The sequence below is a fragment of the Nicotiana attenuata genome, unplaced genomic scaffold (assembly GCF_001879085.1).
Source record: "Nicotiana attenuata strain UT unplaced genomic scaffold, NIATTr2, whole genome shotgun sequence".
Taxonomy (NCBI): domain Eukaryota; kingdom Viridiplantae; phylum Streptophyta; class Magnoliopsida; order Solanales; family Solanaceae; genus Nicotiana; species Nicotiana attenuata.
In genome coordinates this window covers 78,385-97,935 of record NW_017671890.1, presented here as the reverse complement: position 1 = coordinate 97,935, position 19,551 = coordinate 78,385, and the positions used below count along the sequence as shown (strand labels likewise).

Below are 19,551 nucleotides of genomic sequence, written 5' to 3'. Positions count from 1 at the left end.
CAGCTTCTGGATTTCCTCTTTCAAACAATGACACTCATCGGTTGTGTGGCCTAGCATGCCCGAGTAAAATGCACAACACTTGGTTTGATTGAAATGAGGTGGAGGGATTTTGGAAAGTTTTGGTTGCATGATACCAAATGATCTCAATCTCTCAAAAATGATAGAAGGTGGTTCACTCAAAAGGGTAAAGTTTCGGGATTTTCTTATCTTGGGTGTTGATGTTGGAGGATTTAATTCTTCAGCAATCACTCCTTTCCCTTTATCCTCAAGGTGTGTCTCAACCGGCTTGCCAAGCTTGAAAGTTGATTCTACCGCATTTCCTTGAGGTTCGTTTGCTTTCAAACTGTGAGAAGACTCCAAGGATTTCCTCTTCAACGAGCTTCATCTGCTAATAGTATTGTTGGAGGACCCATATTGCTTGACAAAGTCCTTTACTAGGTCATTCCAACTGAACCATCTCCAAGTGTCTTGTTTTGCATACCACATTAATGTTGGCCTTGTAAGTGTCCTCACAAAGAGCCTCAACTTAAATTCATTTCCTTGCCCTATGCATGCTAGCCAATCATGATATGCTTTCAAATGGCTTGAGGATAACCTATCTCGTTGTACATTGGAACATCAATGAGATTAGCAATATTCCCATTCTCATTTTCTGCTATAACTATCTGACTCAGGTTGTAAGACATGACCGTTTCCTAAAGGTACATGGTTACTCTCAACATTGAAATGTTTTCCACCACTTTCTCTATCTTTACTTGTCTCGACCAAGCTACTGAATGCCTTTTCTAGCAAGAAAGAGTGCATATTTGTAAAGGACTGGGCAATATATTCTTAAATGGGAGGTGGAGCTGTGCGAATTGGAGAGTAGCCTTTTTCGTTGGACGAGTTCTTAAGATCGGCTATCACTTCCTTAATGCCATCAATTTCTTGCTCCATTTGTGCCACCTTTACTTCAAGCTTAACAATCTTATCCTGGTATGATTCTGTTTTCTCGCCAGCAGCTTCGTCTTCAACTAAGTCAATCACTATGATTTGGTCAGCCATATCGTCCTTGAAATTTTTCTTGCTTTGATGTTCAAATTAAGTCAATCTTCGGAGGAAAGACAGAATAGATGGTAATGACTAAAGCTGAGAGTAGAACTTTTAAGAATGCATTCCTAAGAAATCGACAAATCGAGTCTTATAATAGGGCTACGTATAAGAGATGCCAAAAATGGGTGATTTATATGTTGAAAATAATTTGTTGGTATTTGTATATAGACAAGCTTGGAGTCAAAATAATTGATAAGGATATGGTAGTCATGAAAATACTCTAATTTTTTTTTTATATTCGCAAATCATAAAGTTGTCGAGGCCTGGGAATTCGGTGCCAATCGTTTTGAGACTTATGGGATAGTACCTCGACTAACGTGCCAAAACTTAGAATTAACGGGCATGAAGATTAATCTCGACGATCCGAAATAAGATGATACAGACACTTGAATTGAATAGGTAAAAAATTTAGAATAGTTTGACGATGCAAATTGACCAAATAGTGGCCTTCTATTGCTTGGTAGATTGCACAAGTTTGGACATCTACCCACTTGTAAATGAGAGTTGGCATGAAGGTTGAAGTTCTGTGATATAAATCGAATGCTAAATGGATTATATGAAACATGAAGCTACTAGACAAGTATTTTAAGTTGTGGAGATACAAGATTATGCCGGAGTTGGAAAAATTAAGGAAGAATTGAAAATCATGTGAGGCACGAGTGACAATATTTTAAAAACGTGTAACCATATTTTAATAAAAGGATTAAAATAAAATTAACGTGAAAATTTAGATAATTCCCATAGATGGACCAAAATATATCACCTAATTATGAAGATTACACCAATTTTTAAAGAAGTAAGATGCTCATTGTTGTTTAAAGAAAATTCTTAAGGCTAGTTTAAGGCACGAGTATCGATGAATTTTCATGACGAACCGAGCTTATTGAAGAGTTTGCAAAAAAATACCTACCTTATAAGAAATAGAAGATCATGCCTAGAGACTAAGAATTGGAGTTGACCTTAGAGAAATTTGGACCTAACCGGTGCTCTAGAGTCGTTAAAGAGCGCTAAGCGCGGAATGATTGGTGATTATTATTATTATTAATTCGGGAAGATAATAAAAATACGTAAAAGAAAAAAAATATGAACAATTAAAGTATACATAAAAATGTAAGCAAGATGAATAGTCAATACTTTCTTCTTCTTTAAAACAACAAACGATGTTGGTTAGAATAATAAAGTCAAGTAAGACACATAACAAATAAGCAAGTAAGCAAGCAAAGCATGTGACGCATTTCGAAGTTTAACAAATAATAGCACGTCCTAATATAAGGGACCTTTTTATGCCAGAGGTAGGCCTAGCGTGTATTAAAGGGCAAATATCCCATTATGTGTCATTCCATATCTGTAAATTAATTAAACAATTTCATTTTTTGTTCAAAAGAAAATAAAGTACATAAATTGCTTAAACCTTTTTTCTTGTAATAAAAGATCAAAAGAAAGTATAATAAAAGATATTTTCGTCATGTTTAAACTTCTCGTTGATTATGTCATTTGAAAACTTTCATACATATCATAGAAAAGCTGGTCATGCTCCTTTGCCTAGGAGTTAATTAATTTAAAGCAAATGGTCCACATAATTGGCATGTTCACCCTTCAAATAATGCATATATACGTGATAAGGTGTCACTTAGGGTTGAAAACCCACTTGGACATTTAGGTAAAGTTAACTAATAGATTTAATACACCTCGGATATTGAATCACCTAAGGTTAAATTGATGTATGCTCTTAAAAGGGTTTTGGTTTAGCTCTATCTTAGGCTGACAAAGAGTGGGTTTTTCTAGACTAGTCATCTCCCAAGTGGACAACTTGAGAATGGAAAGCCGTGACTGTCGGCCGCACCGCTGATCGACTTACCCACGAACTTTCTCCTAAAAGGTGTTTTAAATAGTGCACGGCCGCAAACCATGTAACCGTTAGGTGTGTGCTTTGTGTGAATTTTCCAAGAGTGGAAGAAATGAAACGCAATGACAATTTATATAAAAGCAGTAACACATAAACAATGTGTATTAAACAACAAAATTACATCATATAGAAAAATTTAAAGTCAAATAAAGTAAGAAAACAAGCCTTAATTAACTAAGTCTGTTATGGTTAGAACCTAGTCCCCAGCAGAGTCATCAAGCTGTTAGACCCCGTTTTAACACGGGTCAAATTAGAGTATAACATATTGATAAATTCGAGGTTAATTAATTAAAAAGTCGCCACCTAATTATTTTAAAGGTGAAGTAGGACACATATTTACAAAATAATGCTTAAAGTTAACTCTGTTTATATGGTCTGTTTAACCTTAAGAATATGGGTAAGGGTTTTAATTAATCTTATAGGGAAGGTTATTAAAGCACCCTATATGATCCATCAATTACGGTTAACCGGCCAAACTTAAATTAATTAGTTTAAAGTCTAATTTAACAATATAATTACTTAATGTAATATTTCTAATATATAGTCGGAAAATAACACGTGATAATATATTTGATGTATTAAAACTTTACTAAACAAGTAAAACTTAATTCAACATACGTCCAGAATAACTCTCCAAAGACCATTTTTAGGACAACTTGAATTGAACTTAAACATTGGAAAAGGGAACAAATTTCTAAAATATTGCCGAAAAACGTTAAGTATCTAGAATCGATGTTGGCAAATATTGTAATAAACTGACCATTGACATATTTGAACTTAAACTCAAATTGTTGATTTTAAAAAGCTCTTAAGATCGATGTAAAATAGATTCGATAATTTGTTGTTAACTAGATTAAATGCCACTAAATAAGATTTAGCTACCAAATCCCATGTAAGATATAGCCCAAACATGCAAATAAATCTAACAATCATATAGAAGTTAAATAAAACAAATGAGAAGAGAAAAGAAAAAGAAAAAGAAAAAGAAAGACGCCATAAGCGCCCCCAAGCATTTCGCTTGTTTTCTTGTTGTCGGGTGCATTCTAAGGAGGATAGTATAGGATGTGATGACTCCATGCTTGGGTAGTGTAGAGTCTAGAGTGAGACTCCATTTTGCTCCAGGTGCATATGCGAAGACAAACAAGAAATAAGAATTTAAAAAAATGGAATCTGATTCTTTATACTACATAAGAGATAAATAAAGAAGTAAAGACTCGTAATATAACTCATCCCATAAAAGTTTATAAGATGAAATACTCCACATAAAACTGTTTTCCTTAAGAATAATAATAGATTTGTGTTCTATAGCTCTAACATCAAGGTCTTAAACGGCCAAACTCTATGTCATTAAAATGTTATGACTAAGTTACAGTATCTATCTAATACTATTCAATTACAAAGGTCAGTCCGCCATTTTTGTTCAGAAATCACAACAATGGATTGATTAGCCAAATACCCATTCAACCTATCCAGAACCAGTTTCGGTATTTCGAGGACTTCGAACATGACGTCTATCACAAAGATGAAACTCAAGTGTATCCAATTAGTAACCTTTACATATAGATCAATTTTAACCCGTATACAACATATTTAGTTGTAACGATCCGATCGGTCGTTTTGAGTTTTTGCACATTGTTCGCCAGTTCTCGGACATGACTTTCCCCGTGTGGTGTATTATGACTTATGTAAATCGTTGGTTTCGGTTTTCAGGGTAATCGGAATGAATTTGGAAGAACAACTCCCAGTTTGAAGCTTGAAATTTGAAAGGTTTGACTTGCTTGTGTATGATCTCGGATTGGCATTTTTTTGATTTGGTTAGCTCCGTTAGGTGATTTGAGACTTGGGAGCGTGATCGGAATGCATTTTGGAAGTCCGTGGAAGGTTTAGGCTTGAATTGGTGAAATTGAGATTTCGGCGTTTTCCGGTTGTTAGGTGAGATTTTGATATAGAGGTCGGAATGGAATTTCGGAAGTTGCAGTAGTTCCATTGTGGCATTTGGGATTTGTGTGCAAAATTTTAGGTTATTCGGATGCGGTTTGGTTGGGTTTTTTATCAAAAGCAGAATTCGGAAGATTTTAGAAAGTTTGGCTTGAATCCGATGTGTTTTAGTTGATTTGATGTTGTTTGAAGTGTTTTGATGATTGGAACAAGTTTGTATAAGGTATTGGGTCATGTTGGAGCCTTTGGTTGAGGTCCTGGGAGCCTCGGGGTGATTTCGGATGGTTAACGGAGAGGTTGGATTTTTTGTTGGAACAGCTGATATTGCTGCTTCTGGTATATTCGCATCTGCGGATTGGGGACCGCAGATGCGGCGCCGCAGATGCGGGTTATTTATTGCAGAAGCGAAAAAGGGCCAGACGTGTAGAGACTGCAGAAGCGGTATTGTGACCCATTCTGCGATACCGCAGATGCGGAAGTTTAGTCGCAGAAGCGGTGTGGGCTGAGTAAGTGAATTTCGTAGAAGCGGATCTTTAGACCGCAAATGCGGTACCGCAGAAGTGGATTTTTGACCGCAGATGCGGGTATCCCTGGGCAGCACATATAAGTTATTTCATTACGCGAGTTTGAGATATTCCACCATTTTTATCTTCGGCTTGAGAGCTTTGGAACGATTTGGAAGAGGGATTTCAAGGGAACTTCGTCAAGGTAAGGATTTTGGACCTAAAACACAATTCTATGGTAGTATTTCATGAATTTAGGGCTGTAATTAAAGGAATTAAAGGGCAAAAATAGAGGATTAGGGCTTGAGTTTAAGAGGCCTTTAAATAGGGATTTGAGGGGTCATTTGGACTCCGATTTTAGTATTCTTAATATGTATGAACTCGTGGGGAGATAAGAAATCTATTGGTGTGAAAATTTCTGAATTTCGAGACATGGGCCCGTGGGTCGGGTTTTATTTTAGCTTGGGCTTTGTTCCATTGGCATATTTTGACGTCCTCGTTCTAATTTTGGTTAGATTCAACGCGTGTGGAGGCCAATTCGAGGGGCAAAGGCATCGCGAGCTAGAGATTTAGCTGGTTCGAGGTAAGTAATGATTGTAAATGTTGTCCTGAGGGTTTGAAACCCTGGATTTCATAACTTTGTGCTACTTTGAGGTGACGCAAACGCTAGATGACGAGCGTGGAGTCGTGAACCGTTGGGGGTTGTGACTTGGTCCGTCCCATATGACCGTTAAGTCGCGTATTTGATTTGAAATCTTATGATATTCCATATTTTTAGAGATTGATTAGCCTCCCCACTAAACTTTGATAAGGTTCAGGGTTAGGTAACACACAGTCCTTGACTCTTGCACCTGTGGCATCATCAGTGCACAAGACAACCTCATCAAATTCTACTATGGCCAGCCTTTGATTGGATTCTAATAGGGTAGATACTGGCTTAGCTCCCCCTAGACCAGAGTCATCAATCAAATCAAGGGCATATTTCCTCCAATTCATTAAAATGCCAGCCTTGCTGCGAGCAAACTCTATGCCAAAAAAAGAATCTGAGTTCCCCAAAATCTTTCATTTTGAACTTCTTCTGAAGGTTGTCTCTAGCAGCCTGAATTAGTTGGAGATCATTACCTATGACTAGTTTGTCATCTACATAGACCAAAATGACAACCAAAGCTGAACCTCTTTGTTGTGTAAACAAGGAGCACTCAAAATGACTTTGTATAAATCCCAAATCTCTAAGAGCTTCTGTCAATTTNGGATTATATACTTATGGATCGGGCTGCACGGCGCAGCAATATATATATATATATATATATATATATATATATATATATATATATATATATATATATATATATATATATATATATGTATATGGATCGGGTTGCACGCCGCAGCGATATAGCGCTTGGGCTGAAGCAGCCCCTCCGGAGTCTGCACACCCCCAGTGAGCGCAGTCGACTATATTCATGGATCGGGCTGCACGCCGCAGCGATATATGGATCGGGCTGCGTGCCGCAGCGGTTACTATATGGTACCTATTGAGTGTGAGTGCTGAGTGGGAGCGCTGATTGGTAAGAGTTGAGTCACGAGTGACTGAGAGGCCTTCCCGAGGGGCGATAGATATGTACATACATGCACATGAGTGATGAGTTGCCTGAGGGTCGTGCTTATGAACTTATTGATTTTCCCTCCTTTTTAAAGTGATTTTCTATCGAATATGTTGATTTATTTACTGCTTTCACTCATCTTTATACTGAGCCTCTGTCGAAAATGTTGAACAAATGTTTTATAAACAACTTTCATTTAAGCTGGGGTTTTACGAGATGTTCAGAATTTAATCATTGATTTGGATTTGTTATTTCCACTGAGATTTTCATGTTATGAGGTGTTTATGATTCCTGTTTTGCCCGAGGGGCTGTTTACTAACTAAGTTTTTCCCGAGGGGCCGATTATGGTTTTCATCTCCTTTATTATAAATGGTATTGAACCCCTACTGAAATTGTTGGAAGGTATTTTCAAATGATTTTTACCAAAAGCTGGAATTTAAATGAGACGATTGACTCGTATTCTGTTTTGAAAGCCTGTTGTGCTTATTGAGTTTATCATAAATGTGGATTCATCGTTTCCTACTGCTCAGTCTTTATTTACTCTTCTTACTTACTGGGTTGGAGTACTCACATTACTCCTTGCACCTTGTGTGCAGATTCAGGTATTTTCTGAGCTTGGTGGCAGTTTTCATCGGAGTTAGCAAGGTAGCTGTCTGGCGATCGTGGCTTTGTTTTCTCCCTCTTTATCCTCCCTTATGTATTCTTGTGACTTTCCGACCATTTCGGTCTTGATGTGGTTAGACAGTTGTAGTAGATGCTCATGACTAGTGACACCCCGATGTCGGGCTTGTATGTTATTTCCGCACTGTTTATTTAGACTTATATTATGAAACATTTGTTTAATTAAAGGCTTTGAAATGGCTATTAATGATTGAAGGGTTAATATGGGTGTTGTGTCGGCTGACCTTGTCTTCACGAGAGGCGCCATCACGACCAGGTCTGAGTTTAGGGTCGTGACAAGATCAGAGCCTAGGTTACATCGGTCTCACGAGTCATGAGCAGGTTTAGTAGAGTCTCACGGATCGGTACAGAGACGTCTGTATTTATCCTCGATAGGCTGCAGATCCTTTAGGAAAACTCCATATTCTTGAAATTCTTATCGTGCGTCCTTGATTCAGCTTGAAAAATAACTCTTTGAACTCCTTCCACGCATTCGTATGCGCGAATGAGCGCTCAGTATCAGATATGCATCTTTGGCTTGTGATTCCCTGATTGAGGGGCGAGATGTGATCTTTATGTGCAGATGTTGGGCCAGTCTGGAGGACTCGAGGTCGGATTAATGCCTATAGCTTGAGCACCGAGGTGCTGATTATGTGAGCACGTGTTTCTGGATCTATGTGTTCTGTTGTGTCCCTATTAAGGGAAGTAATGACTAGATAGTACGTGATGAGGGTGATGTGACTACGAGATGTATTCATATGATTTAGAAGTGATGAGAAGGGGTCTGTTGGAGGATGGAAGAACTATTAGGTGCCTGATTACCATCTTGATTTGAGGTATAGCCCCAAGTTAGGGGTGCGTGAAGAATCTTGGTTGGGAGTGAAGTAAATTTCATGTGGCGGTATGAGTTCAGACTCAGGAAGACTAAGTGACTGCGTGAAGTTTATATCGGTGGAAGGTATACAGAAATGTTAGTTGGAGGCAAAGCAGGTGGGTTATCTCCTGCGGAATGTTCTGAGTTTGTGCGATCCTTATGTTGTCTGTTAGAAGATCTCAATTTCAAGTGAAAGATATATGTTCTAATTTGAATTTGGGTCGCGTAAGAGAGTGGGTTTAACTACTACGAGATGAATGCGAGATTTGCAGAAGATATGAAGTACTAGATGGTCGGTGTTCCATGAGCTTATGACGGATTGAGTTAATCTCACTGTGGTATTATGGTAGCAATTAAGTATATGCGGTATGGGTTATTGTGTGTGTTTTGATCTATGGCTTCGAGCCAAGTGGGGGAGTTTGTTATGGATTAGCTGATTGCATGGTTATGTGCTATGTTGGTTCCAGTTTGAGGCATGCGGGTGAATCAATCATGGTTTGCGGGGATTGAGCCCAAGGATGGCTCGTGTAAAGGAAGAATTTTCGACTAAGGTAAGGTTATATCATGCTTCATAGGTGTTTGAGAATCACGGAATGTCTTGAGTTGTTGGTGATAAAGAGTGCTCAGTGCATAGGAAAGGGAAGTGGCTTGGTTGCATCAAGGTAAGGTTATATGCTGCAGTGTCAGAAGTGCTAATGAGGCGCAGGTTGTTTGGTTCTTTTGATCGGGCTAATTGCAGCTTGGGTAGAGTGCATGACCATAGAGAATGGTTCTAATGCGTTTTGGGTTTTACATGTAATAATTGGAAATTTTCAGGTGTATAATTTGGCTAGAAACTGAGGTTTTGCATTTGGAGGGTGTCAATACTTGAGTCATTTCTATATCAATTATGGGATTCTATACATCAGTAATAGGAAAATAATGCCTTCAGATTCGCAGGAAGTCTTTTCAGGTAGGTATTCTGAATGTGGTGCTTTTGGAAATATTTGAAAGAGAATTCAGCGGGTTGTGAGCCTTAGACTGTGTGGTATCATGCTTGGGTCTCGTGTGGTGAGTCTGGGTTGAGGAATTGCGATGTTATAGCAAGAAGCAGTATCAGGTTAAAGGTAAATCAGAAGGAAGCTCGGATAGATGGAATAGTTTAGTAGTATGCCGAACCAGTATGGCAAGGATATGATTAGTTCTATGGATGTTTGCAAGGTAATGAGCTTCTACAGGTGTTTCACGGCAATGCTCTTAGGTTTTGGGTGGCCTGTGTAGTTTGGTTGAGTTAGAAGGATTCAGTCCTGACGGTTTAGTGTTGTGCAAATGGAACTCAGAGAGTTCTTAATGGTTTCTACCACGATTAGAGATGTATATTTTCTATGGGTGCGAGAAGCATGGGATGTGCAGTGATTTCCTTCTATATGGGATCAATGGAAAGTTCTTGGTTGGTTGAGTACATAGTTGCTGGTGGCTCGAAAGGGATACGAAATTCTCATGTTATTTAGGATGGTTTGGTATATGCGGTATACTGTGGAGGATTGAGATCTGCGTGTGTAAAGTTACGGTTCAGTTCTGAACGGAAGGTCATAAAATTCTTGGGCAGCGGGCAGTTTCAGACAATTAGAGAAATGAGCTTCAGATAATTAGAGAAAGGGTCTTCGGACGATTAAGGAAATGGTATTGCTAGTTAGAAGTAATTTGACGAGGGTATATGTTTCAGAAAAAGGCAATGTGATTAAGTTGAGGGTACTTCGGTAGTATTTCAGCACTTTCTTGTTAGATCGACTGCTGATATCTGAGTTTGCTTGGAGGCACAGAAGAATGTTAGAGTATCTCTCGTGGAATGACTGGATATAAGAGATGTGGTATGTACTCGGACGGTGGAATTGGAATCGGATATGGTGATTCGTGTGCTGTATGGAGTTGGAGACTGGGAGTTCTCATATTCAGGCTATGTTGTGGTTGTGGGTCGTGTGTATTGGCACTGTGTAGTGACTATCGGGGTTTGGAGACCCGAGTGGATCTTTTGCTTCTTGGTAAGTTAGGATTTGAGGGATATTGGGTATAGACTGGTTGTCTCCGTGTCGTATTATTCTGGACTATTGCGCTAAGGCGACGATGTTGGCTATGCCGAGAATGCCACGGACTGAGTGGCGAAGTTCGACGGATTATGGTCTAGTAGGGTAATTTTATATTTCGAAGATTCAGCGGATGGCTGGGAAGGACTGTTTTTCTTACTTGGGTTTTCGGGATGGATGTCAGTGCAGAGACTCCTACCATTGATTCAGTTTCGGTGATGAGGGATTCTTCCGGATGTGTTTCCTGCTGCCGGGCATGTCGCCGGACCGGGTTGTTGATTTTGGTATTGATTTGGTGCCGGGCACCGTATCGTATGGCAACGGCAGAGTTAAAGGAGTTGAAGGAGCAGCTTCAGGGATTACCTTGATAAGAGGCCCGTTGGTAGGCCAATGTGGATGTGTGTTCTAATTTGAGTCGGCTTGATTGGCTCCAGATTGCATTATTGAGGGATGTGTTGATTTGATTGTTATTGAGCTTATTAGTAATCTGGGGAGGTCTATGAGTTACCTTTCCGTGTTGCGAGGTGTTATGATTTGTTGGTTATAGGCACATATGGTGCGGTTCTATTGGGGTCTCATAGTGGAAGTCTAGCGGGAAGAGTAATTGGGTGTTGCTCGGTGAATGGCATATCGATTATGTCCTTTCGGGTTTGCGTGGTGTATGTTATTTGCTTCACCGTGGGTGTGATGATTTGCTTTGGTTCCAGACATCAAGTTGCGCATGGTGAACCTGATGTACAGCTCTTTCGTTTGAGTCATTTTCATGATTTGAGTATGTTCGGACTGTTGCTTATTGGTACGCGTATTGCGCAAGTTGTGGCTTTAGTCTGTATGGAGGCGTCATGTCACCAGAGTAGTTGTGTTGGATTAGATGAGATCGTGGGGATCTTTAATGAATATAATGGATTCGATTTCAGCATGTTGGAAGGATAATATCGAGGTTCGGCTCGGAAATTTGCTATGGTTTATGCCAAAGGAGAAGAGGCTTCATGAATGGTTGATCTAAGAAATGGTTATGGCTTACTCTGTGTTTTATTTATCATTGGCAGTATATGAAAGTGTTGGGATGAGACCTTAGTTGATAAGAGGTGTTCTATCGGTATTCGATTGTTGTGTGCAGCTGCTGAGATTAGAAGTTATCGCTGCAAGCGTTGAGTTATGTGGTATATCGTGTAAATGCACCTGAGGTTGCAGGTATGGGTTGTTACAGCTTGTTCGGGCTTATTCCCAGTATAAATGTGAGATCCTGATCGCATTGAAGATTTCAGAAGTGGAAATGTGGCTCTGTGGTTTATGGGCTAGATTGGATTGTGAAATTTCAGTTTCTATGTGTTATCGGACCTATATGAGATAGGGTGACGTGGGATCACCCCCGGGTATATGCATGGTAAGGCTATTCAGCGAGTGGTTGGCTTTTGGAACAACTCTGGGCACGTTCGAGGACGAACGTATGTTTAAGTGGGGGAGGATGTAACGACCCGACGGGTTGTTTTGAGTTTTTGCACATTGCTCGCCAGTTCTCGGGCATGACTTGCCCCGTGTGGTGTATTATGACTTATGTAAATCGTTGGTTTTGGTTTTCGGGGTAATCGGAATGAATTTGAAAGAACAGCTCCCAGTTTGAAGCTTGAAATTTGAAAGGTTTGACCAATGTTTGACTTGCTTGTGTATGATCTCGGATCGGCATTTTTATGATTTGGTTAGCTCCGTTAGGTGATTTGAGACTTGGGAGCGTGATCGGAATGCATTTTGGAAGTCCATGGAAGGTTTAGGCTTAAATTGGCGAAATTGAGATTTCGGCGTTTTCCGGTTGTTAGGTGAGATTTTGATACAGAGGTCGGAATGGAATTCCGAAAGTTGCAGTGGTTCCATTGTGGCATTTGGGATTTGTGCGCAAAATTTTAGGTTATTCGGATGCGATTTGGTTGGGTTTTTGATCAAAAGCGAAATTCGGAAGATTTTAGAAAGTTTGGCTTGAATCCGATGTGTTTTAGTTGGTTTGATGTTGTTTGAAGTGATTTGATGATTGAAACAAGTTTGTATAAGGAATTGGGTCATGTTGGAGCCTTTGGTTGAGGTCCCGGGGGCCTCGGGGTGATTTCGGATGATTAACGGAGAGGTTGAAATTTTTGTTGCAGCAGCTGATATTGCTGCTTCTGGTATTTTCGCATCTGCGGATTGGGGATTGCAGATGCGGCGCCGAAGATGCGGGTTATTTATCGCAGAAGCGAAAAAGGGCCAGACGTGCAGAGATCGCAGAAGCGGTATTGTGACCGCATCTGCGATACCGCAGATGCGGAAGTTTAGTCGCAGAAGCGGTGTGGGCTGAGTAAGTGAAATTCCGCAGAAGCGGAGCTTTAGACCGCAAATGTGGTACCGCAGAAGCGGATTTTTGACCGCAGATGCGGGTATCCCTGGGCAGAACATATAAGTTATTTCATTACGCGAGTTTGAGATATTCCACCATTTTTAACTTCGGCTTGAGAGCTTTTGGACGATTTGGAAGATGGATTTCAAGGAAACTTCGTCAAGGTAAGGATTTTGGACCTAAAACACAATTCTATGGTAGTATTTCATGAATTTAGGGCTGTAATTAAAGGAATTAAAGGGCAAAAATGGAGGATTAGGGCTTGAGTTTAAGAGGCCTTTAAATGGAGATTTGAGGGGTCATTTGGACTTCGATTTTAGTATTCTTGATATGTATGAACTCGTGGGGAGATAAGGAATCTATTAGTGTGAAAATTTTTGAATTTCGAGACGTGGGCCCGGGGGTCGGGTTTTGGTAATTTCGGGATTTGTGCCCTTTAATAATTATTTTCGCTTGGGCTTTGTTCCCTTGGAATATTTTGACGTCCTCGTTCTGATTTTGGTTAGATTCGACGCGTCTGGAGGCCAATTCGTGGGGCAAAGGCGTCGCGAGCTAGATATTTAGCCGGTTCGAGGTAAGTAATGATTGTAAATGTTGTCCTGAGAGTTTGAAACCCCGGATTTCACAACGTTGTGCTACTTTGAGGTGACGCAAACGCGAGATGACGAGCGTGGAGTCGTGAACCATTGGGGGTTGTAACTTGGTCCGTCCTGTACTACTGTTAAGTCACGTATTTGATTTGAAATCTTATGATATTCCATATTTTTAGAGATTGATATTATATTTTGGGATGTATGCCATGTTTGGGGCCTTGTGCCGACCTGTTGAGACCCTTAGGGGCATTTTTACTAATCTTCCTCACTCTATTTGTTTTGAAAACATATCCTCAGTCATGTTTTACCTGTTATTGTTTAAATCTGTTTTATCACTTTACTTTTTAAAAATGTGAAAACCGTTTGGGCTGAGTTCCCTGTTTTATTGATGGTCCGAGTGATCGTGAGATTGATGACTGAGGTAGACCGAGGGTCTGATTGTGAGGTTAATGACTGAGAGAGGCCGAGGGCCTGGTTTTGAGGATTTTATATATATATATATATATATATATATATATATATATATATATCGGGCTGCACGCTGCAGCGATACATTGGATCGGGCTGCACGCTGCAGCGATACATTGGATCGGGCTGCACGCTGCAGCGATATAGCGCTTGGGCTGAAGGAGCCCCTCCGGAGTCTGCACACCCCCAGTGAGCGCAGTCGACTATATTCATGGATCGGGCTGCACGCCGCAGCGATATATGGATCGGGCTGCGCGCCGCAGCGGTTACTATATGGTACCTATTGAGTGTGAGTGCTGAGTGGGAGCGCTGATTGGTAAGAGTTGAGTCACGAGTGACTGAGAGGCTTGCCCGAGGGGCGATAGATATGTACATACATGCAAATGAGTGATGAGTTGCCTGAGGGGCCTGCTTATGAACTTATTGATTTTCCCTCCTTTTTAAAGTGAGTTTCTATCGAATACGTTGATTTATTTACTGCTTTCACTCATCTTTATACTGAGCCTCTGTCGAAAATGTTGAACAAATATTTTATAAACAACTTTCATTTAAGTTGGGGTTTTACGAGATGTTCAGAATTTAATCATTGATTTGGCTTTGTTATTTCCACTGAGAATTTCATGTTATGAGGTGTTTATGATTCCTGTTTTACCCGAGGGGCTGTTTACGAACTATATTTTGCCCGAGGGGCCGATTATGGTTTTCATCTCCTTTATTATAAATGGTATTGAACCCCTACTGAAATTGTTAGAAGATATTTTCAAATGATTTTTACCAAAAGCTGGAATTTAAATGAGACGATTGACTCGTATTCTGTTTTGAAAGCCTGTTGTGCTTATTGAGTTTATCATAAATGTGGATTCATCATTTCCTACTGCTCAGTCTTTATTTACTCTTATTACTTACTGGGTTGGAGTACTCACATTAGTCCCTGCATCTTGTGTGCAGATTCAGGTATTTTCTGAGCTTGGTGGCAGTTTTCATCGGAGTTAGCAAGCTAGCTGCCTAGCGATCGCGGCTTTGTTTTCTCACTCTTTTTCCTCCCTTATGTATTCTTGTGACTTTCCGACCATTTCGGTCTTGATGTGGTTAGACAGTTGTAGTAGATGCTCATGATTAGTGATACCTCGATGTCGGGCTTGTATGTTATTTCTGCACTGTTCATTTAGACTTATATTATGAAACATTTGTTTAATTAAAGGCTTTGAAGTGGCTATTAATGATTAAAGGGTTAATATGGGTGTTGTGTAGGCTGGCCTTGTCTTCACGAGAGGCGCCATCACGACCAGGTCTGAGTTTAGGGTCGTGACATTAGTATACATGTATTTTAAGATAACTAACGTGTAAGAAGGAACTGTCGGATTCATAGACAAGGTATATAGTATTGCAAAGGCAAAAACATATTTAAGGTTCAAATACGTCATTCTTAGACAGAGGAAAACATATTGCGGAGCTGACGGAGCTTATAGGCATGATTTTTAAGTCATCTAAAAAAAGGAAAATTATACCTGGCTTCTAACAACTTAAAAGTAAAGCCTTATTAGATCTAGACAAAATACTAATCAGTTTTCAAAGGTCATGCTTTCATATATCAGCAATGTAGTGTTTAGTAATCCCTTTTTGAGCTCAATTGTCATCTACTATATTCTTGGCATTACAACTCCTATAATCCAGTGTCTAAATTCAAAACTACCTTATAGTTATTCATTAAGGCACAAGAAATGTTCAATAAATGATTTGCTTTCCTATCAGCACTTAGATAGTCAAGCATCCCATGAAAATTAAACAAAACCAAATTATACTTCGTTCAACTCTTAATTTACTGAAAGTTAAAAACTATTGTCACTCAATGATTAAGCACAGTAACAGTTATTTTACTTAAAAAACCTAAGCATATTCTCACTCAACGCATTAAAAAACTGTATCTTTCACTTAAAGAGAATTCTAATACTTACTAAGAAGAAACAAATAAATAGTAACACTTTTTACAATCGTATAGAAGACAAGTTTATCTCCATACAAGTTTTGTGTGACTAGCGAAATCAGGAGAGAGTCACAACTTGGTCCTGAACTAAACTAATTACTGATCTATACCAGTTTGAAGAAAGAATTTCACTTTAAGTTACATGAGAATTGTTTAGACTTATAGGCAAGATCTCTAATTCTTTATTTCTAATGCTTCATTTCTTGACACTAACAAGTTGAGTTTTTTAATTAGAAACAGAATATACTTCTAGCACATCACTATGTCAAGCATCAAAGAACGAGAATAGGCCATATGTATAAGCAGACAAATACTTGTTACTCATATTTTTTTAAAATAAATGGTCAGTCTCAATACTCTTACAGTCATAATTTCTACAAACACATGAACATTTAAACAGAGAACTTAAACCAAAGTGCCAGCCTAAAAATGAATCCTAACTCATATTTTCTAGTTGAGATAGCTAATGACTTATGGGCATTGACCGAGAAAAAGAAAGGACAAAAGAAATCAAAGCTTCACAAGTTACTGACCTTTTGTGGTGCAGGAACTGGGGTCGCGTCAAGGTCTGCTCTCTCCGGCCTCTACTCCGCAATCTCGGATGACCGTCAAAACCCGAAACGAGCACGACGACGCCTCTGTTATGGTTAGACAAAACCAATAGAGGCTGAACAAAACGAACCCTTAGAGTGTGGTTCTAATGAGTAAAAAATGAGATAAGAATGGCGTGAAAAAGAGTATAAAAGCGGCGGATCCAAAGGTGCTGAAAATAGCCACAAAGTCTGGTATTTATAGGTATAAAATTAGGGTTCTTAGGCAGAGTTTTGAGTGAGAACTTGAGGCTTGAATCGAGTCAAAAATGCCCGTTTGACATTCAAATATTGGAGGGCCTGGATCTTCACGTGATTCTTCGGGTACGGAAAGATCAGATTTTCTGAAGAGCATTTTTGGCCCGTTCTGAATCTTTCTTGTTTGAATGAAACATTATGAAGATGAGAGAGATAGGAGCGTTTAAAAGATATACAAAAATGGAGGCGCACATATCCGATTTTGGGGGAAGAAGTCTGTGATTTTGTTCAAAGAGGAAGGTGAATCATTCGTCGTTTTCAGAGGAGAGAGGGAAATTAGGAGAAGGGTTTCTAGATAGTTCTCAACGGATATGGATCTGGCATGTCGGGTTAATTGTGTTAGCATATTTAGGCAATTTGGGCTGGTTTGGAGGTTTAATTGGTGGGCTAATTTGGTCGAAATTTTGGGCCTAGAGTGCTTTTTTCCTTCTTCCTTGTATATTTTTTTAGGCTTCTATTTAGATTTAAAATAATTTTATAGCTATATTATAAATACTACGTAATATTAACACGTTAATACTAATCAAACTATTTATATGCCTTAAAACAATTATGATAGCTAAAATTAGCCAAATAACCTACATTAATTGTGAATGAGAGTAAATATTGTAAAGTATTAAAATAAATACTACTATTCGATTAAATCAAGGAAAGTGATATACTTTTCGCAAAACACATTAAAGATGATACTAAAATAAACTCAGTAAACCATAATAATAATAATAATAATAATAATAATAATTTCTTATGCAAATAATAATAATAATGATAATAATAATAATAATAATAGAGATAATAACAATGATAAAAATAATGATACTAATTAGGTCTATTTTGGGATAAGAATGGTAAAATAATTATTCTTACATTATTAGTAATATTAGAAGCTCAAGAAAATAATTTGGAAGAAGCAGGGACAAAATTGGATGTCAACAATGGCTCCCCAGTTTCAGACTCCAGCAGCCCAACCAGTTGGGGTAGTTCAGCCGGGTGTTGCAGCACGAGCCGGTGATGGATTAGCTGTGTCTGTTGAGGCTTTATGGAGATTTGATAGGTTTACTAACCTTTTTCCAGTTCACTTCAGTGGTGCACCTTCATAGGACCCCCAGGACTATCTGGATAGTTGTCATGAGGTGCTACGAAACATGGGCATAGTGGAGACCCATGGGGTCGATTTCGCTGCATTTCAGTGTCGGGTTCCGCCAACAAATGATGGAGGGATTATGTGTTGCCAGGCCAGCTGGGTCTCCCGCTCTCACTTGGGACCAGTTCTCTCAGCTATTTCTCGAGAAGTTCCTTCTTGTCACATTAAGAGAGAACTATCGGAGGTAGTTCAAGCGTCTTCAGCAGGGCTCTATGTATGTCACTCAGTACGAGACCCGATTTGTGCATTTGACCCGTTATGCTATTCTTCTGCTTCCTACTAAGAGAGAGAGAGAGGGTGAGGAGGTTTATTGAGGGACTTGCCCAGCCTATCAAGTTTCATATGGCCAAGGAGACTGGGAGTGAGATTTCTTTTTAGACGGCTGCCAATGTTGCCAGGCGAGTCGAGATGGTTCCAGCTCAGGGGAGTGGTCAGGGATCTGACAAGAGACCTCTTCATTCTGGTGGATTTGGTGGTGCCTCATCTTGAGACAGGGGTACTTTTGGTAGAGGCCATCCTCCCAGGCCATTTCATTCAGCACTCTAGGCATCCCATGGTGCTTCAGGTGGTCGTGGCTCTCATATGCATTATTCCGACCAGCTAGCCTACTGTGCACCACCAGCTCCTATTAGTGCACCTCCGCTCCAGAGTTTTCATGATAGTTACTCAGGCCGACATGGTCAGTTTCAGGGTCAGCAGTCACAGCAGCCGAGGTCCTGTTATACTTGTGGTGATCTGAGGCACATTGCTAGATTTTACCCTCAAGCATCGAGTAGTTCTCAGCATCAGGGTTCTCGTGCCATGGTTTTGGCATCGGGTGCTTCACCGCCTGCTCGACCAGCTAGGGGTAGGGGTCAGGCAGCTAGAGGTGGAGGTTAGGCCATTAGAGATGGAGGTCAGGCCGCTAGAGGTGGAGGCCAGCCAGTATGGCCCATCCTCGAGATGTAGTTCAAAGTGGGGGCCCAGCCCCGATGCTATGCCTTTCCAGCCAGGTCTGAGGCTGAGTCAATAGACGTGGCTATCACAGGTACGGTTTCAGTTTGCAGTAGAGATGCCTCAGTTCTATTTGATCCGGGTTTTACTTATTCCTACATTTCATCCTATTTTGCTTTATATTTGGTTGTACCTCGTGATTCTTTGAGTACCCATGTGTATGTATCCACCCTTGTGGGCGATGCTATCGTTGTAGATCGTGTTTATCGTTCATGTGTGGTTACCATTGGGAGTCTTGAGACTCGTGTAAATCTCCTACTTCTCGATATGGTCGATTTTGATGTCATTTTGGGTATGGATTGGTTGTCACCTTATCATGCTATATTGGATTTTCACGCCAAGACGGTGACCTTAGCCTTTCCGGGGTTGCCTCGATTAGAGTGGAGAGGGACTCCTGGTCATTCTACTAGCAGGGTTATCTCTTATGTGAAGGCTCGGCATATTTGGCTTATGTCGCTATTCTAGTGCGGAGGTTCCTTCCATGGATTCAGTACTGGTTGTTCATGAGTTTCC

At 39.9% G+C, this 19,551-nt stretch overlaps 1 long non-coding RNA gene across 1 annotated transcript; it reads right to left on the bottom strand.

Moving 5' to 3' along the window:
• Positions 1-3,789: 3,789 nt before the first annotated feature.
• LOC109210753 lies at positions 3,790-17,200 on the bottom strand. The gene is made up of 2 exons (XR_002065600.1): positions 16,587-17,200; positions 3,790-4,114 (listed from the first exon to the last, which is right to left on the bottom strand). It is a non-coding gene; the product is annotated as an uncharacterized LOC109210753 (long non-coding RNA).
• Between the last annotated feature and the right edge of the window lie 2,351 nt (positions 17,201-19,551).